This window comes from Artemia sp. Qi Xiang Cuo, chromosome 11 (genome assembly GCF_049724085.1).
Source record: "Artemia sp. Qi Xiang Cuo chromosome 11, ASM4972408v1, whole genome shotgun sequence".
NCBI classification, from domain to species: Eukaryota; Metazoa; Arthropoda; class Branchiopoda; order Anostraca; family Artemiidae; genus Artemia; species Artemia sp. Qi Xiang Cuo.
This window is the reverse complement of record NC_142804.1, coordinates 11841916-11863820: the sequence shown is the minus strand read 5'-3', so window position 1 is coordinate 11863820 and position 21905 is coordinate 11841916. Positions and strand designations below refer to the sequence as shown.

Genomic DNA, 21905 nt, shown 5'->3' with positions numbered 1-21905 from the left:
CTGGAGAAATAATGGGCATAAGGGAGGGGGGCTGGTTGCCCTACAATTACTTTTATGTGTTAAAATTCGCTCTAGAATTTGTAATTTTCACTGAAATGATCCTCTTTTGAAGTTTCTACGACACACATTATGCCCAAATCGCATTTTACTTCTATGATTAAAAAAAAATAGTTGCAATATTATTTATCTCAGATATATTGTATACGAGTGCTAAATTAGAAAAGGAGTCGCCCTCATATTGCTCTTGTTCTCCATTATATGAACTCCTACGCGTATATTCGTCTTGCTTCAGGATGGGAAATAATCACGGGTTTTTGTCGAGCTTCGGGATGGAAAATTATCAGCGGTCTTGGCAAGCAAAAACTTCCTGAACCCATTCAGCTTTTCAAAAGAGATCTTCATTATTCCCTATCATCCTCAATTCTGCGATAAATATTGCGGAGCAGCAGTAGTAGTAATAGCATTAGTAACAGTATTCGCATAGTATCTTTGGCTACTTCAACATCCCCTTCAACACATACTGAAAGTTTCAACTTAATGCTATCAACCGTTTCTGAAGCATTGCTGAAACCTCATCTTGAAAACCTGTGTGGGGATAGTGTACTCGGATTTAGTTGAATACAGTTTCAATATTCCCCATATCTTTTACCATAATAACCAGTGGCATCGTTGAGAGAGGGGGGGGGCAGTTGCCCCTCCAATAATTTGGAAAAAACTATGATTTATTAACTAGCTTTAAAACTGTTTAAAAGCTCCTTTTAAGTGCCAAATTCGCACTTTACTTTGAGCAGACATATATTTCTTATTAATCCATGCTCGCATTTAACATAAGAAAAACAAAAAACATAGGGGTCCATTACACTTCATAGTATGTTCCACTTAAATATTTTTCCAAATATACTGCCTTTAAACCCTTATTATCAAGTAAAATACGACCCTGTTTCACCACATTTGCTCAGGTCAATTTTTTCCCCTGATAATTAACGTTATTTTACTTCCTAAAATCTATCAGTTCAAAATTAGATTCTCTTGTTTTAAAACTTTTAAAAGTGGAAATGAACACACCTTTCTACATCTGCAAATAGGACAGAAGTGGAATCATTGAAGAATAAGAAGGTGAAAGATATACACTGAATATAATTTCCTGAATGAAAAAGAAATCATTGAAAAATAAATAAGAATTAGTGCTTTTTATAATGATATTCATACCAGGCTTGCAAAAAAGTGCCGTTGCAAAGTAGCATGCTACTTGGCAGTTTTCAAATTTGTTTGCAGATTTTGTCTGAAAATACCATTTTTACATATACAAATACTTTTTGCTCAAAGATAAGCTATCAAAAGACAAGTTGTGCTGCTAAAGTGTTGGCATTTTGTAGACAATTCTTGATACGTTCGTATAACAAAGAAATCGCAGCTTACTATTCGGTAAATCCATCTGATATATTAGACATTGCTGAAAGTCTTGAAGTTGTCACAAACAAAATTAAAAGAAAAACTTACTACCATAAAGATTTCCCCTGCAAACTCTGATCAAAAAAGGCAGCTATTCAACTAGAAGAGCCTTTGCGACATCAAAGTGGTTTTATCGTGTAAATATTGGAGCTTACCTTCGAAAAACCTCTGCTTTTGTATAGTTTTTGAATAACTTTCAAAAACTAAGCTTAATTTTAAAAAGGGATTGGTTTGACCTGTCAAAGTTGGGCCTGAGAATTGGATAGAAAAAATAGTTCTAGGCATAAACCCCCAACCCCCAGAAATTGAAGCCCAGTACCCCCCCTAAAATACCCTACCGGAGAAAACAACCACCCTGGAAAATATCCCCCCCCCTCCAATAGCCCCTTATATGTCCTCTTTTTTTAAATTCATCAGATCAAAATTTTGAGATGACCACTTTATTCAAAATAGTCCAAAGATCAGATATAAAAATTTTGAAGTAAAACGCGACGCCCTAGAGCCTTGGGCAAGTTTTGCAAGATATGCTTTTGGGGAATATAATGTTTTTATGGAAGATATGGTCACATAAACTTTGGACGGGGCTAATTTGATAGGAAATTGAGAGTTTATGTGCCTTTTTAATTCAAATTTGATTGACGGACAACTAGCCCCCTCCCCACTCCCTATTTTCCCCAAATGCATTCAATTGAAATTTTGAGAAAGCCATTTTGTTCAAAATTGACCTAAGATCATATAAAATGCCTCTGGAGTCAATACAAACCTCCAGAGCCCGAGAGTATTTGTTGTATGTAATGATCTTGGGGCATAAAAGGTTTTTATGGAAGGGGTGGCCGAATAAGCTTTTGTAGAAGGCTCATTTAAGTCGAAACTGAAAGTTGTAGTGTCTTTTCTTAGAGTCAAGAGTGATCGGAGTGCATATAAAGCTTTTATGGAAGGTTGGTCATATGGGTGGTCATATAAACTTAAAAGGAGGCTCATTCAATTAAAAAACGAAAGTTCTAGTTCCTATTTTAAGAGCCAAAAGTGGTTGGAAGGCAACTAGAACAGCCCCCCCCTCTCATGTCCTTTTCTCCAAATGAATCTGATTGAAATTTTCAGATAGCCGGTTTGTTCAAAACTACCCAAAAATCTTTTAATAATGCCTCCGGGGTAAACCCACAGAGGTATTTTTTTAATAAAAACTCCAGATCCAGAGGGACAAGGCTTTTAAGTTGTGACCAGTTGCGTACGAGGTTTTTATGGAAGGGGTGATTAGAAATTGAAAGTTCTAGCTCGTTTTTATGGATTTAAAAGTGATCAGAGGGCAACTAGCCCCCCCTCCCTTCATACCTTCCTTTCCCAAAAACATCCGATTGAAATTTTGTTTTTCAAAGAAAAGTAAACAGCTTCATTAAACTCAATACGAGTAAAAATAAATTCCCATAGTAGTTTCAATTAAAATTTCTTTTATGTATCAAGTTTTTTTTTTTCAAAAAGCATATTTGGAATATTCAGATAATTTCTAAGTGTATTATGTTGAAACTTGAGACTACGCGATCAATCAATTGCAAATTGATTAATTTTTAAGAGTTTCGGTTGTTATTAATTCGAATCATTCCTTACTTACAGTTGGTTACCACGAATTGTTTGAAACACAAAGTCTTAAAGCTTCTTTGATTTTTTTGAACATTAGTTGATGCCTCCCTTCCCATCTGTTCTATATGACATATTATAGAATAATATGTTCTATTAATCCATTGCAAATTCATTAATTTTTAAGAGTTTCGGTTGTTATTAACTCGAATCATTCCTTACTTACAGTTGGTTACCACGAATTGTTTGAAACACAAAGTCTTAAAGCTTCTTTGATTTTCTTGAAAACATTAGTTGATGCCTCCCTTCCCATCTGTTCTATAAGACACAAAGAATAAGCCAATAGACCTTAAAAGGATAAAGTTACAAATGCTTAGTGTGACCAAAATGCCAAAGAATTGAAAAATGACAGCAGATGTAACTCTGGAAATCTTATTAGTTTTGAAATTTCACTTTGAAAATATAAATCCAAACACCGATAAAACAATACTAAACTGAATGAAGATTTTCACAGGCTATCTTTTGGTATATGTTTCATAATAACCCCATTCCTTCATACCTCCTTCTTGAAATAAGTGAGATAGCAAAGTGTGGCGCTCTGACTAACTGATTCATTGGCGGGGACAATACTTTGATAGGTCTTGGCAATATTTTGGTGTGTCATTGGCCAGAAGGGGCAACTTCAGCTGACTATACCTTAGAACCTTCATTTGAAAAATAAAATGCATTTAAAAATATTCATGCATGATACTATGGTAGTGACGTTATACATTGTACGGAAGCTGCTGTATTCAAACAATAATTTTCATTTGTATAACATATCTCTAGAGGACGACCCAAACAAAGATCCCTAGTTAATGACCTTTTAAGTTTCCATCAGGTAAATATACATAAAATTTTAAATAAAAAAATTAAATATCCCAGGGGGAGGGGACCACATTTCTAGTGCGAATAAGTCTCTACTTTAGTCAATCCGCCGGAGATAACCGACGGGAGATCAGTTTGAAGACAAAAATTTGTGTCTATAAACTGGCAGTTAGGTCTGTTCTGTTCCCTGCAGTTGATACTTGGCCACTGAATGCACTTCATCTCCATGATTTGGGAGTCTTTGACCACCGCTGTTTACAAAAAATCCTGAGGATTCGATATTCCAGCAGAATCCCAAATAATGAGGATAGCTGGTCCTCTCTCCGATTGGCACAAACGTCTGGGTGGTCCATTGAAAAAATGGTGGGCAACTGTCAGAAACAACATCGATACCATTGGTGGATTTCGGAAATTTTGTAAAAAGTGGGAGAGCTGCTGGCTCCGGCTTGATGAAGAGGTGACACGAGATTGCGGCAAATTGAATTTAATCATAAGGATTCTTCTAGATACCGGGTGAGACGTTCAAGTCTGGTCCCGCAGCAAGTACAAGTAAGTAAGTAACCTCTGCTTGGAAATACGGTACTCAGTTTTTTATCTCAGCTACTGGTCCAATCCAGGGCCAAGAATTTGATTCCAGGATGATACTATGGGTCGGTCGAAAACAGGATCAGCCACTTTGTGGCATGTTTGAAACAGGTTTTTGTGTGGCATGGCCGCATAGAAACAAAAATAAATTCTTGTCGAATAGGGGCATGTTTAAGAGCTGACGTCACAAGACTTGTTTTGTTTCTTAAGCTAATACGAAGGTGATGATATACCGATTCTAAACCAAAACACGACTCTATCGAAATGTGGCATGTATAGGCATCATGTCAAAAAACTGGTTTTTATCACAAAACTTGAATGTCTCTTGTTTTGGCTTTTGCCAAGGATACAAAGACATATCGATCGTATATATGGGTCAGCTAATTACGAGTTATGGAGTTTGTACTTTGAATAGAAGATGGTATATGAGACGCAAATCTCTTATTCTCTTAACCCAAATCTCTTAACCCAAAAAATATATCAAACAGTTCGTGGTAACGAACTGTAAGTAAGGAGCGACCCGGCTCAATTATAACCGAAACTCTAAAAAACGAATTTTTGATACTAATAGATACATCAAAAGAATAAAATTTTAATTCTGATTTCAAGTATATAAGTTTCATCAAGTTTAGTTTTACCCATCAAAAGTTAAGCGTCTGAGAAAATTTGGCTGATTTTTGAAAAAAGGGAGAAAGACCCCCTAAAGCTATAGAAGCTTAATAAAAATCACAACATCATATTCAGCGTATCAGAAACCCTACTGTAGAGGTTTCAAGCACCTATCTACAAAAATGTGGAATTTTGCATTTGTTCCCAGAAGAAAGATCACGGATGCGTGTTTATTTTTATTATATTTTATTTTTTTCCCAGGGGTGATCGTATCGACCCATTGGTCCTAGAATATCGTGGGAGGGCTCACTGGAACAAAAATTAAAAGTTCTAGTAACCTCTTAAGTGAAAAAAATGGAGGGCAACTAGGCCCCCTCCCATGCTCATTTTTTCCCGAAGTCACCTGATCAAACTTTCGAGGTAGCTATTTTGTTCAGCATGGTCAAACATTTGATAACTATGTCTTTTAGGATGACTTAATCCCCCAGAGTTCCCGGGGAGAGGGCTGAAATTTATGAAATGTACCAAATGTTAACATATAGTATAGGTTATTGGTAAGTATACAGACGTTTTCAGGGGGATTTTTTTCTGGTAGGTGGGAAGGGGGGGGGTTGGGGGTTATATGGGAGGATCTTTCCATGCAGTAAGTTTTCATTGGGGAAGGGACATTGCTATGTGGGGGGCGCCGCATTTCCAAGCATTATTAAAGAAAAAGATCAGAAATTATATTTAAAAAAAACAAGTTTTTCAACTGAAAATAAGGAGCACCATCAATACTTAAAACAGACAGAGAATATTACGTATATGATTGGGTTCAACCCCTAGTCAATACCTCGCTCTTCAAGGCAAAGAATTTTAGTACTTTCATAAGAGCTATTTATTCTAATTAACCGCCTTTGAGATTAAGGAGTCATTTTTAAAGAATTTGAACAAAATTTGAACTTTAGCTTAAAGAGAAAGGTATTGACTAAGGGGCAAACCCCCTAATATACGTATTAAAAATCAATGAATACTGAAGTTCGTTACGTAAGTTAATTCGTAAGTTACATATATTTAATACTAATCAAAACGTTCGTAAGTAAAATCAAACAAGTTTTGAAAAAGCCATTTAATAAAAAAAAGTAAAATTAATATGCCAATTTTTTTTTAATATTCATGTACGGTGAGCCATAATCAAAACCTACATTAATTCAAAAACGTTCAAAAATTAAATAAAAAAACAAGTTTTTTTAACTGAAAGTAAGGAACGATGTTAAACCTTAAAACGAACAGAAATTATTCCGTATATGAAAGAGGCTGTGCCCTCCTCAACGCTTCGCTTTTTACGCTAAAGTTTGACTTTCTCACAACCTTATTTTTTTTTAAACCATAACAAACTTTAGCGTAAAGAGCGAGGCATTGAGGAGGGCACAGCCCCTTTCATATACGGAATAATTTCTGTTCGTTTTAAGTTTTAACGTCGTTCCTTACTTTCAGTAAAAAAAACTTGTTCTTTTTAAATTTAATTTTAGTAAAGTGCAAAGTATGTTCTGGCCTTTAGAATGCATAGGGGCTTTGACAGTGCCGTAATTTCTTCAAAATCCTGGGAAGGGGGGGGGGGTGAGAAAGCTGGAGCCAAGTTATCCAAATTAAGTGAAATTGACAGTGAATATTTTTGTTTGGGGGGGGGGGAGTGCAACGGAAACGAAAAAAAAAACAAAAATGCCAAATTGATATATAATCCCTTATGATTTCTTGGAATACTTATGGTGTACGCTGTTGCTATGAAAGTAAAGAGTAACATTTAACCCCAAAATGAGCAGAATTTATTCCGTATAGGAAAGGACTATCCCTTCCTCATCCAAACCTTTGCCTCATGGTCTCAAAAGCTTCAGAGGGTGCTCATTAGATCGGAAATTGAGAGTTCAAGTACCTTTTTTTCATAAGTCGAAAGTGATTGTAGACCAATGAGCTGCGGCAGGGAGTGGGGGTATTTTCTGAGGGAGAGAACCTTCTATGGTTGATTTTACTGCAAGAGGAGATAATTTTATCATTCAGGGAGAGAATTTACCATTACTATTTGAAAAACGATCAGAAACTATATTTATAAATAGTTTCTTCAACTGAAAGCAAGGAGCGACGTTATAACTCAATACGAACATATATTAGTCTTATATAGAGGGGTTTTTCCAGGAGCTTCGTTTGATGGGGCCAGGTGGAGGCAGTTTTCCCCTCTCTCAGTAATGTGGAGAAGAAAATTATTATATATCCGATTCCCGTTGACGTTTCTCAGGATACTTGAATTATGCAGGCTTATCTTAGTTTTGACAATATTTTTTGCAGAATCTACATTTCTGCTGGGGTGAGGGGCAGACTGAGGTCGAGGGAGGGCTTTGGTTCTGAAGAGGTAGTTCCCCTCCATGCCCCACATCAAATTACGCCCCTGGGTTTTGAGCCCTACTCTTGTTAATTTCTGCTCGTTTAGATTCTGACTCGGTTATTTATTTTAATTTCTGTTCGTTTTGGGTTTCATTTATTTAATGAGGATGATTGGTAATAGTTTTATGCTTGGCAGGTCATTTGATTCTATTTCACTCATTCTCAGTTTAACGGAGTTCATTTCTAGTTTTTTGATTTTGAATTGAAGTTATCAAGTATTTTGCAATAGGCTGCATAGGTTGAATCAAGACGCTGGGAAATTGTAGACAGAGAAATGCCAAGACAGATAGTCAAAGTAATTGAGAGGCCTTCCTTTGACATATTTTTTTGTGGGAAAAGTTTTTTTTATTTAATGTCAATAAAGAACGAACACAAATTAATTTTAAAGACTTTTTCCACAAAAAAAACTTTTCAAAGAAAAGTAAAGAGCTCCATTGAGCCAAACATGGGTAGAAATAAATTCAAATAATTTTTAAGTTTTGCTTCTAACTCTACTTTTACCTTGCTTGCTTAAACTTGGTTCACCCGGTTCTAGGAGTTTACCCCCCCCTCCTCCCAGTATTTAACACCCTAAAAAATACCCCCTCAAGAAAATATTTCTACCCCCTCCATGGAAAATAGCCCCGTGGAAAATACTTCACCAGAAACTATCCCTAACAAAATACCCCCCTCCAGAAAATACCCCCAGTGGGAAATAAGACTTTCCAAATTTGATATTTTTATTTTGGTTTGGTTTGTTTTTTAATTTTACCTAGTGGAAAGCAATTTTGTTTCTTGTTTATTATAGGCCACTCACTCAAATTGCGGTTTGTAAAACTCGAAAATAAATTTGTTTCTAATTTTATTTCTTTCAACCTAGTGTGAGACAAGACAAAGACAATTGACATAATAGTGACTTTATTTAGTGGCGTATAATACACAAGTACCAAAATTTCTTCCCCACATGGAAAATAAAAAACAAAAGTCATAAAATTCCCAAATTTTTAAAGACTTATTTTTCCACAGAGGGGGGGGTCTTTTTCCACGGGTTACTTACGGGGAGGGGGGTGTTTTCTGTGGGGGGTATTTTCTGGGGGATATTTTTCACCGGGGGATGGGGGTATTTTCCAAGGGTTGTAAATTTAGCGGACAGCTTCGAATGTCCAGACGTATTTGTGGCATATTTTGCTAGCTCAATTGAAATGCGCCTTTAGGCTTAGGGAATTATTTCACCTGTCTCTAAATAAATAAATAAAAAAACAAACTTTTTCAACTGAGAATAAGGAACGACGTTAAAACTTAAAACGAACAGAAATTATTCCGTATATGAAAGGGGTTGTCCCCTCCTCAACGCCTCGCTCTGTGCACTAAGTTTGTTTACTGTTGACATCCCAGGTGTCGAAAACTAATTACAAGATCTGTAAGACCTGTTTCGAAAATTCAGGCAAAATTAGTGGAAGTCATTTGGGAATAAATTCAACTTAAAAGATAACTCTGTTCCCATGAGTTTCCGAACTTCTGGCATCGTTTATCTTATTGCCTTTAGGGTGTTTCAACCTTTTCTTTAACAGACAAAGGCTGGGACAATATTCTTTTGAAATCTAGAACTAAAACGAGCAATATATCTTACAAGCAAGTCAAATTTTGTGTATACCTCAGAATTTGGAATATTAGAAGTTGTAATTTCTTTTATTTAATTGTTTATTTTTATAATAGTTTACAAACAAAACTGGGTTATATTTTTATACTTTTGGGGAGGGGGTGGGGGTAAAGCATAGCATATGCTTTTTTTGAGACAACTCATTCACAGATTCTGAAAGGTGATATGGACTTGTTTTTGTTAAAACTACGTAGGTCTATTGTGATGCTTAGATTTTGGTTGAAGCTCATTAGGTGTAATGAAGATAGACTAGTAAGAGCTGCTTATTATCAGATGTTGAGTTATGGTTCAAAAACGTCGTGGCCATCCCAAATTAGCTATTTACGCAAATTATAACGGCAAAATCTTTCAATTTGCTTGCGTTGAAGTTTTCCTTTCAATTCAGATGTTAAAGCAAAACTTTTGGTTACCATTCCACTTTGCTCCAGGGGTTGTAGCCATGTTTGTTTGTTTCGAAAAAAATCGACAGAAGTAAAAATTCATAGATCATGAGATCAGAGACTGTAAACCAGATACTATTAAGATTTTCAGGAATAACTATCAGCATATGTATATTAAAATGACAAACCACATTCACTTGTATTTTCTTTCTAACAGTTCGTGGTAACGAACTGTAAGTAAGGAGCGACCTGGCTCAATAGTAACCAAAACTCTAAAAAACAGAATTTTGATGCCAATAGATATGTCAAATAAGTCAAATCTTTATGCTGATTTAAAATATATAAGTTTATATCGAGTTTAGTCTTATCCATTAAAAGCTATGTGCCTAAGAAAATTTGACTTATTTTTGAAAAGAGAGGGAAACACCCTTAAAAGTAATAGAACTTTAATGAAATTCACACCATTGTATTCTGCGTATCAGAAAACCCTAATGTATTAGTTTCGAGCTCTTATCTTAAAAAATGTGCAATTTTGTATTTTTGTCAGAAGAAAGATCACGGATGCGTGTTTATTTTATTTATTTTTTTTTATTTCCCAATGTATGATCGTATAGATCAATTAATCATATAATATCATAAGTGGGCTCATTTGAATGGAAATTAAAAGTTCTAGTGCCCTTTTGAAGTGACACAAAAAATTGGAGGGCAACTTGGCCCCCTCCCATGCTCATTTTTTCCCCGAAGTTACCCAATTAAAATTCTGAGATAGCCATATTGTTCAACATATTCGAAAATATAATAAATATTTCTTTTAATATTACTGAATTCACAACTGTTCCCAGGTGAAGGGCTGCAATTTATGAACTTTGCCCATTGTTTAGATATTGTTTTGGTTATTATGAAGTTTACAGCCATTTTCATGAAGGATTTTTTTATGGTTGGGGGGGGGGGGTGCAGGAGGAGGGGGTTACTCGGGAGAATCTTTCCGTGGAATATGATTACTGGGGGGAAGGGACAGTTCTATGAAGGGTGCGCCGGATTTCCCAGCATTATTTAGAAACGATCAGAAATTAAATTAAAGAAAACAAGTTTTTTCAACTGAAAATAAGAAGCACCATAAGAACTTAAGACGAACAGAAATTATTACGTATATGAGTGGGATCACCCCCAAGTTAAGACCTCGCTCTTTACAATACAGTTTTTTTATAGTGCTTTCAAAAGAGCTATCTATTATAATTAAACAGCCTTTGCGATTCAGGGATGTGTGATTTAAAAAAATTTTTAACTTTAGCGTAAAGAGCGTGGTATTGACTACGGGGAGAACCTCCTTATATACGTAATAACATATACGTAACAAAAAAAAACATTAAAAAAACAAGCGATACGGGTCAATAGTAATCGAAACTTTTAAAAACGGAGTTTTTATGTCAATAAAAGTATCAAAAGAATGGGCTCTTAATACTAATTCTAAATATATAAATTTTATTAAGTTTAGTATTACTCATAAAAGGCTACGAGCCAGAGAAAATTTAACTGATTTTTGAAAGAGGGGTGAAACATCCCTTATAAGTGAAATAATTTTAATGAAAATCACACCGTTAGAAGGAGAGTATAAGAAACCTCTAATACATATGTTTCAAGGTCATATTTGAAAAAATTTGAACCTTTTTATTTTTTGCCCGACGAAAGATAACGGAGGTGTGTTTATTTTTTTTTCAGAGATTATCTTAAACAGCCCTTTGCCCGATGACAACACGTTCTATCTCCTTCATAGGTACAAAATTTCATTTAAAAAAACCTGGTTTTTTATTTTTAGTTGTGTACGATTTTGAATTAACGCAGGTTTTGATTTTGGCTCACCGCACATGAATAATTAAAACAAAATTTGTATATTAATTTTACTTTTTTTTTATTAAATGGCTTTTTCAAAACTTGTTTAATTTTATTTACGAACGTTTTGATTAGTAATAAATATACGTAACTTACGAATTAACGTAATTAAAGATCATCTATATTCATTGATTTTTAATACGTATATTAGGGGGTTCACCCCCTATTCAATACCTTGCTCTTTAAGCTAAAGTTCGAATTTTGTTCCAATTCTTTAAAAATGTTTCCTTAATCACAAAGGTCGTTAATTAGAATAAATAGCTCTTATGAAAGTACTAAAAATTCTTTGGCTTGAAGAGCGAAGTATTGACTAGGGGTTGAACCCAATCATATACGTAATATTTTCTGTCTGTTTTAAGTATTGATGGTGCTCCTTACTTTCAGTTGAAAAACTTGTTTTTTTTAAATATAATTTCTGATCTTTTTCTTTAATAATGCTTGGAAATGCGGCGCCCCCACATAGCAATGTCCCTTCCCCAATGAAAAGTTACTTCATGGAAAGATCCTCCCATATAACCCCCGCAAAAAACAAATACTTTTTTTTAATGAGTAAGGTGTTGAAAAGGTGTTATATTTGTTTTAAGTTTTAAACTTGCTCCTTATTTTAGATGAAAACACTTTCCTATTTGTGTTATTACATTTCATGAAACTGTAAAGTTATATGAAAATAGTACTTTTGGTAGCGCAGAAAAAAAGATCAGTATTTATATGTTCTATGTTTTTACATATAGACAAAAAAGGTAAAATGACTTTTCATTTCCATTATAATGAGCCCTATCCTTACGTTCTAGGCCTAAACGGTCGATACAATCACCCCTGGAAAAAAAAAACAACAACAAAAAGCCAAATAAACACGCATCTGTGATTTTTCTTCTGGTAAAAATTGCAAAATTCCACATTTTTGCAGATATGAGCTTGAAACATCTACACTTTCAATCTGATGGTGTGGTTTTCATTAAAATTATATGACTTCAAGAAGGTCTCTCCCCCTTTTTCCGAAAATCAGACAAATTTTCTCTGACCCGTAGCTTTTGATGGGTAAGATTAAATTTAATGAAACTAATAAATTTGGAATCAACATAATAAGTCAATTCTTTCGATATATCTATTGGTATCAATATATAACATTCTTTCAGTTTATTGTTCCACACCCAAAACCAAAAATTTGAGAAAATTTGCCTAATTTTTTAACAAGGGGACCCCCCCCCCAAAAAAGCAAGAGATCTTACTGTAAATCGATTTATCAGATACATCATATCAGATAACCCGACCGTGGAGGTTTCAAGCTCCAATTTAAAAATATGAATAACTATATTTTAGATTCTCCAATTGTAAAAGAAGTAATGGCACACGAACGCAGGACTGGATTCAATCAAGTTGTTTCGCTTTATTTTTAATGAAATTAAGCGGTGCTTGGTGATCTGTGTTTACGTATAAGCTATACTGAGGGAGGGGGGGGAGTCATTGTTTAGGTGGGGGTAGGTACGGTGGTTTCATATACGTTCAAAAATTAAATTAAAAAAAAAGTTTTTTTAATTGAAAGTAAGGAGCGAAATTAAAACTTAGAACGAACAGAAATTTTTCCTAATATGAAAGGGGCTGTCCCCTCCTCAACGTCTCGCTCTTTGCGCTAAAATTTTATTGTTTAAAAAAATAGAGTTGTGAGAAAGAGTCAAACTTTAGCGTAAAGAGAGAGAGAGAGAGAGAGAGAGAGAGAGAGAGAGAGAGAGAGAGAGAGAGAGAGAGAGAGAGAGAGAGAGAGAGAGAGAGAGAGAGAGAGAGACGTTGAGGATGGGACAGCCCCTTTCAAATATGGAGTAATTTCTGTTCGTTTTAAGTTTTCATGTCGCTCCTTACTTTCAATTAAAAAACTTTTTTTTTTATTTAATTTTTTAACGTTTTTGAAATAATACAGGTTTTGATTTTGGCTCACCAAATAATTAAAAAAAAATTACCCCCCCCCCACGGAAAATACCCCCTCGTAAATAAGAGACTTTCAACTTTTGTGAGGTTTATTTGGTGGGTATTTTTTTTAATTTCCGTAGTTTAAATGCATTTATAGAAGTTGTTCTTATAAGCAACGCAATCAATAGTACGAGTGTGACGATTCTAGACCAAAAAAGTTTTTTCGGTTTTTACGGATTGAAATTTGTACCGATTTAGTTCAATATTTTGGAAGATGAGAAGGGGGGGGTTAAATTCGCTAGGGTATTACTTAACAATTTTTTTTTTGTTTTTCTCATGAATATTAGATAGATAGATAGAGAAGCGTATTTTAAAACCAAATATACGGCCATGAACATAATAAAATAACATAAATAGTTACCCAATTAAAATTCTGAGATAGCCATTTTGTTCAACATAGTCGAAAATCTAATAAACAAGTTTTTTTCAAATTTAATTCAGTAAAGTGAAAAGTATGTTCTGGCCTCTGGAATGCATAGGGGTTTGGACCGTGCCGTAATTTCTTCAAAATCCTGGGAAGAGGGGAGGGGAGTGGTGGTGGTAAAGCTGGAGCCCAGTTATCCAAATTAAGTGAAAATGCCAGTGAATATTTTTTTTTGGGGGGGGGGGGATGCAACGGAAACGAAAAAATAAACAAAAATGCCAAATTGATATGTTCTCCCTCGTGATTTCTGGGAATACTTCTGGTGTACGCTGTTGCTATGAAAGTAAAGATTAACATTAAACCCCAAAATGAGCAGAATTTATTTCGTATAGGAAAGTACTATCCCTTCCTCATCCACACCTAGGCCTCATGGCCGCAAAAGCTTCAGAGGGTGCTCATTAGATCGGAAATTGAGAGTTCAAGTACTTTTTTTTATAAGTCGAAAGTGTTTGTAGACCAATGAGCTGCGGCAGAGTGATCCATAATATGGAAAATATAAGTTTCGATGTGTGACTGAGCAAACCCTAATCATTTTTCCACAATTATTTTTTCTATCTGATGTGATTGTAGTAAAAATATTTTTTGTAAGAAGTAGAGTTGTTTTCTTATTTTTGTTGCTAATTAATTTTTTCATTTTAAATACTTTTAATTTAATCGACACTACTTTTCCATTTTCTTTAGAAAATTGTTTGTCTCAAAGTAAAATTAAATAAATAAAATAAAACAAGCTTATTCAACGGAAAGTAAGGAGCAATATTAAAACTTAAAACAGTTGAATAAACTTGTTTTTTTCTGATTGTTTTTTAAATAGCACAGGATATATGGCTGTACCTCCAAGGAGAAATCCTCCTCCCCATAGGAATATCCTCTGGACAATTCCATCCTGCCGTAAATTTAACCCCGGACAATTACCCTTAACATTTCCACGCGAAAATTGAATCGGTAAAGAGATAGCAAGACATATAAAGAAATTTTGTATATGAATTCTAGAAAATTTACCCAGTTGAAAATTTCTTCTGAAAATTTTATCCCCTGTAAGCTTTCCTCTCCATTGAAAATTCTCCCGGCAGAAAATTCGTCCTCCTTGCCCCAGCCGAAAAATGTATGCACACTTCCCAAAAATAAATAAAACAAAGGGCATTTTTTATAACTTAAAAACTTACCTCCAGGGGCTGTAGGGGGTCATTTTATCTCAAAAGACAGTTATTGGGCCTTTCATCTATTTTGAATAAAATATCTAACAAAATTTGGGGTTGACTATTTGGGAATTGAAAGGAAATCGCTGGGTCTTAATTCCATTACCCCACCCCTGTACGGGTGGAACCCACAGCCCGTTTGCAGGGGGGGGCTACGAGGCATTTCACGGGGATCCTTATTAGTTGGGGGACAAAAATACTTTTGTCCCCCTAATTTTATATGGTCAACAAAAATTACTACCAATAGGAGTTTGGCTAATGCCCCTTTCTCCCTTCCCAAACCATAAAAGTCTAAGGTATGTTATGTCCTTTCCGTTTTATTGAAAACTATATGTATCTCGAACAGCGTGCTTTAGTTTTTAAAAAAATCAAACAAAAAAAGTGTAAAATCAATATAATATTCCGTATAACTGTAAGGAACTATTGAAAATAATTAACATTAATTCCAGGAAGCTCAGCGGTTTAAGTTTTTATTTCACTTTAATTTTTATTAAAAAAAACTTTTTTATATTAATGTAATTTTAATGTATTATTGAAAATTTACCAGCATTATTAGAAAAATGATCATAAAACAAATTAAAATAAAAAGAATGTTTTTCAACTGAAAGTAAGGATCAACGTTATAACATAAAACTAACAAAAATTATTTTCGTATGAGGAGGTTTCGCTCCTCCTTGATACGTTTCTCTTTACGCTAAAGTTTGACTATTTTTAATTGTTGTCCCAAATTTTCTAACGTTGTCTCCTGAAACACAAGGGTTACTTAATATTAGAATGAGAAGCTTTTATATAACTACAAAAAAAAACTTTGCGTGTTTGACAAGTTTATTGTCAAAGCAGACACCATTAATGTTTACTGCTTCTACTGCAACAATTGTTCTTGAAAAAATATTATGTGCATAGTCTGGTTTATTTTTATATTGTCAACAAAAATTACTACAAAGAGGAGTTTGGCTACTGCTCCTTTCTCCTTTCCCAAACCATAAAAGAATTAAGCCTGTTATGTACTTTCCGTTTTATTGAAAACTATATGTATCTTTTGTTTTTCAAAACATCGACGACAAAAAAAAATAAAATCATAGGCAGCCCAATAGTAGTGACTACGTAAACACCGATGTTGTCACAAGGTATTTTTTTTTCAGATCAGAGGGATATGGCACGAACCAGTGATAAGAGGGCAGCTACCATCCCTATCCTACCAAAACGCTGTCTGGTTCGAAAGTGCGTCAACTAGAAATTTTGAGATACCCCTTCTATTCAAAATAGTCTAAATATCATATAGCGAGGCTTTTAGGGTTGAAACAGACCCCAGAGATTAGGGTCAATGGTCATAGTTTATGCCCAGGGGGTATTTAAGGTTATTATGGAAGGGATGACTGTTTAAATTCAGAAGAGGATCAATCTTTATCCCTGAAAAAAACTATTTAAATGTAAAAAGAAAAAAAATTAATCAAAAAAAATTTTTGAACAAAATAAGTTTCCAAAAAAAAAATAAAGAACTCCATTAAACCAAAAATGAAAAAACAATATAATAAAATAATCTACCAAGAATACAACTACCATATACCAGTATCAATAAATAAATGAAACCCAAAACAAAAAAAAATTAAAACACGTCAAACTCATAACGAGCAGAAATTAACCTAAGTAGGGTTATAAACTCTATGCTTTCTATAATTTATAATATAATTTTTACTTTACTGAAATTTTTTTAATGTTTTCACTTTTATAATTTTAAGAAATAAAAAATAATTAAGATTTTATTTAATAAATATCAGCATATGTGTATGCACACTTCGCAATCACAAAAAAAACAACAGACATTTGTTATAACTTAATAAATTACATCACGTGGCGGTAGTGGGTCATTTTCTATCAAAATACACGTGGTTTTCCATTACACTATTTTGTATAACATAGCTCTATCAAAATTTTGTTGACTATTTTGGAATTGAAATGCACTCTCTTGGTCTGATATCCCTCAAACCAACACGGTAAGGGGTGCAACCCAAGGCCGTTTTCAGGGGGGGCTCAGGGGAATTTCCCGGGGGGACGTGCGCGCGGGGGCACAAAAATAATTTTGTCCCCAAAATTGTATGTGGTCAAAAAAAGTTAATACCGCTAGGATTTTGGCTACTGCCCCTTTCTCCCATCCCAAACCATAAAAGTCTCATGTCTTTTATGTCCTTTCAGTTTTATTGAAATCTATATGTATCTGGAACAGCGTGCGTTTGTTTTTCAAAAAATCAAGGACGAAAAGTGTAAAATCAATATAATAGTCAGTATAACTGTAATGAACTGTTGAAAATAATGAACATTAATTCCAGGAAGCTCAGCGGTTTAAGTGTTTATTTCACTGTAATTTTTATTACAAAAAAACTGTTTTATTTTACTGTACTTTTAATGTATTATTGAAAATTTACCAGCATTATTAGAAAAACGATCAGAAAACAAATAAAAAAAAGAATGTTTTTCAACTGAAAGTAAGGATCAACGTTCTAACATAAAACGATAAACTAACAATGCACATTTTTTCAGTAAATTCATTTGAATTTTTTTCAGCGAAGTTCCAAGCCATTGAAAGAGAAGCAGTTTCGTTCCCTTTTTTAGGGCGATTTTACATCCAACTGCTCTCTAGTAATGGTTTACTCATTTAAGTTTGGATCCCCTTTCACGGACTCGTGGATGTAGTTTTTAAGAAAATGAAATACGTGTCTTTTTAGTTTCACTTGTAATTTCTATTCGGATGATGGGTCAAAACAATAAGAAAAGAGGCTCTCGTGGCACATCCATCAACATATACAAAGAAAAAAATGAAATTCTCAAGCTTGAAAGAAGAAATAAGAGGTATTTGAAAGAATGTTAGCTAAAAATGGTAAGTACCATATGCAAATCCACAGATGAAGATGAACAACAGGGAGTTAAAATCAATAAGTATGGTTACTAAACACACTTTAAAGCAAAGGTGTCAGAAAAGATTGATACAGAAGGGAACTTTGAAAATGATAAGCTGGACATGGAGTTCAAGGAGTGCATGAAAATTAAAGAGTGCATGGACATTAAAGAGTGCATGGACACTAAAGAGTGCAAGGACATGGAAAAGGTTGACTACCAAGAGAATATGGTGGAATGTTTTCGACTGGAAGTAGAAAATGAGTTCCAGATTAATGACGCCTATGATGAAAACAATAAAAGAAACCCAGAACAAAAAATTAACGTTAACAAAACGGTATACATAGCCAATGAATTATGTGAAGACAATTACCAGGGCTCTTACGAAACCAGGGCAGAGATTAATAAATCGGCTTTTAATAAGACTTATCTTAATGTTTGTTTTTTGTCCATAAACGCACAAAATTTTCAAAATGATCGACTAAGGGTAATTAAAACAATACATGGCGCTTCATTTCCAGAGCCAGTTGACCCATTTCTTTAAGAAATCGAGAAATTGCCACTTAGATCTACTGAGTCTGCCATAATCTTAATGACTGCTCTCGAAACTGGTATATCAAAGTTTAGACTCTGCAATAACAAAGTTACAGCTTATCCTATTGCAGATAGTATGTTTTTAGTATGTTAAGATAGTTTTGAATACTTACAAGACTACAAGGCCGATTGTTACCATTATAGCAGAAGTAGTTGGGGACACACAGTATCTGTACCCTCTGTTCATCCAAACTTCAGAAAGAGAGTTAATCAAAGGATAATTGAAGGCAAGATGGTTCATTTGAAGAGTTATATCTTTCGATATGAGTAATTTGCATTCAACTGTCACTTTGAGCGCTGCCTACACACGGTGATTCAATATGTTGTTACTCGTGACAGAAAATTCAGTTGTGACCCCCATGGACGCCATAAAAAGAAAGAAGGACTAACAGCTATCCCTATTGTTCATTCAGAGAACCCTGTATTAATAAGAGCCAAAATGTAGTAAAAACCGCACCACTGACGCCCCGAGAACATTTCCATAAAGAGTTGAGAAAGACAGTGAATGAGCTGCAGAAAAATGGTCCAAGAAGTCAGCGGCAGGTAAAGGATGCCTTTTCTTTGGCCAGAAAAGGCGAGATATCCAAAGAAACATGAAACATGATTCGATATCTTATGATGGAAACTGATTTTGTTGTGACAGAAAATATTTGTGGGCAAGGAGAAGCAGCCGTCACCTGTATATAAGAATTTGCCATCTTAGAACTTGATTAATTTGTAAAACACGGTATCCCGATAGTGTTCTATTATGATACCAAATATAACGTTGGAAATTACTGGGTTTCAGCTCTGACATTCCGATATCCTGACTTCGACCATAAGGGGACAACACCTCTTATTCCATTCGCTTTTTTACTTCACACTAATAGATCAGCTGAGTCGCATGAAGAGCGGTTTATAGTTCTAATGAAGAAAGCACCAAGTATCAATTCACCGCAAAATTCTTTTGTGAGTGATAGAGAAAAGGATATAGAGGTTGCGAGAAAAAAAATATTTCCTCATATTCAGGCTGCTCATTGCTGGCTACACTATCGGATCAATGCAAAACATGCACTTCAGAAAATGGGGGCATCTAAAGAAGACATCAAGGTAGTTCAAGACGATCTTCTTTAGTTGCTAAGATCAAACAGTGAAGATGAGCATTACCAAATAAGAGCTGACAGGCTAGTGAAATGGTCCATTCTTGCATTCACCTACGTTCTAGATAATTTGGAATCTGACATATTGAAGCATGATTGTATCTTAATCGTTTCCCAGATTCTTGATTTTAATATAGTCTCTGGAATAGCCAACAATACCACAGACTCAGTCAATGCTGTGATGAAAAGAGTTATACAACAACAGCGAGATATGCCGATGGACAGATGTAACTTGGGTCTTCTTCGTTTAGACGATGAATATAATACACACGTGTCCCGAGGATATAGGGGAATTAGATATTATAGACTTCTTGAGAAGGCATATAAGGAAAATGTAGTTCATATCAAGAAGTAAGAAAATCAACTTGAATCAAGGAATGTAACTTTTCTGCGTATGGTCCAAGAAGAAGATTCATCAAATCTCCTTTGCGAAACAAATATGACAAGAGAAAACCACCACCAAAGTGGTTTAGGTGTAATAGCAGAAACTCTCTGGAGAAAGGGACATGTTATATTTTGCAACGTAAATCAAGAGTATCTTTTTTCAAGTCTGACTAGAAATAAGTTTAATGTTTTGACACCACGAACAGAAGCAATCACTGTTAGAGGAAATAAAATTGTTACAAAGGGTGCTAAGCGAAATAGCTTGCCTGAAGTTTGGGATTGCTCTTGTGATTTTGGAATCTCTGCATGTCCTTGCAAAATAGTAGTTTCAAGATCTCGAGGACTTGCACTAGTAACAGAAAAATCAGTTATACAGCTGGAAACACTCAGGAAAGTGAAACGGAGATCTAAAAGGTACATGAGGCCTGGAATAAAAAGCTCATTGACCAGTCAGGACTGTTATAATATTAAACCTGCAGCAGAGTCTCTAGCAGCCCAGGAATTGTTATCTACTGCTGATAGCGACTATCAGAATGAGGGGAGTTTTTCACCATCAATTAATGAAACTGCGAAAGCTGACTTGAAAAAAAGCAGGGAACAGAATACATTAGAAACGGGTTTCAGAAAGGAAAAAAAAGAAATTATTGAAGTAGCTTCACCTAAAAATAGTTCCAAACAACAATCAAAAAGCTCTGACGGGACTCATGGTTCAAAAGATGCAAAGCAGGTGGAAGTTGCGCAGTTTGTGGAGACTTTTCGAAAAAGGCTGCATAGCCCCACTCACCTGGTGAAACCCCAAAAAAGCGTCAGGAGACTAAATCTTTGTGTTGAAGCTAACCAGTCTATAATTCCTACATCCTTTTGTCATGGTCACGCGTTTAAAGGTCCCATTAGTCATGTGTGTGACGAAGCAAAGCAAGTGATCCAGCATTTAAAAAGACTTTCTGGAATAGTGGTCAAATCTACTGATTCTGATATCATAGAAAAAGCAGAGAAACTAGATTGGTGGAGAGCTACTGGTTTTCCCTTGAGGGACACAGAGGTGTTTCCAATTTTCTTTCAAGACCTTGAATCACTGCTGAAGCCTGATACTTGGCTAACAACTGGAATTGTTTCAGACCTCGTGAATCTTGTATTTTCTAGCTGTGCGTCAGCTAGAAATATAGATAGCGACTCGACTTTAAATTTGATAAGTATTGATTCGTTGAATACTTACAAAGATGCGCCTAAAGAGAGTTTTAGTGATGTTTCGAATGATTGCAGTGTTTTGTTTGTTCAATTTTTTGTCAATATGTGTGATATAATGAATACGAAGTCAAAAAATCATTTCATATTTGGAATATGTGATTTCTCCAAGAAAACTTTCTATCTTTTTTATAGCCAGAAGCCGTTAAACCACGCTCACGGGAGGGTAGTTCCTTTCAACATAAAAAATCTGATGACAGGAGTAGATAAACGCTACATAGAACTTGAAATTGAGTCTTTCAGAATAGCTCCACAAGTAGATTCTTCAAGCTTTTGGCTTATTGTTGTCAAATATTACCAAGACTACACAAAAGAAATAACCTATTTGGGTCGCGCAATGTCAATTGATCTTCCATCACCTTCTATGTACAAGATGTCAAACGGAAGATTTACGCGATCGAAGAAATTAATAGATTTATATAACTATGAGACTTATAGGTTAAATAATAAAAATAGTCAACTAATGCCTAAGTAGTTACTAAATTCTTCTGTCAAGGTACTTGAATCTCTTCTAATGCAGGACAGAAGAGCCACATGTTATAAATGTCGAAAACAGATGCCAGAAAATAAGTAGCTCATATTTAAGAACTGTTAAGCAGTTGCATGTAGTGAATGCGAAGCAAGATCCTGTAGGTACTTCTGTAGGCTCTG

General features: G+C 34.8%; 2 pseudogenes; both read left to right on the top strand.

Moving 5' to 3' along the window:
- Positions 1-17749: 17749 nt before the first annotated feature.
- Positions 17750-19980, top strand: LOC148946636 (uncharacterized; annotated as a pseudogene).
- A 39-nt stretch (positions 19981-20019) lies between these two features.
- LOC148946635 (uncharacterized) overlaps positions 20020-21905 on the top strand; it is an 8773-nt pseudogene continuing 6887 nt past the window's right edge.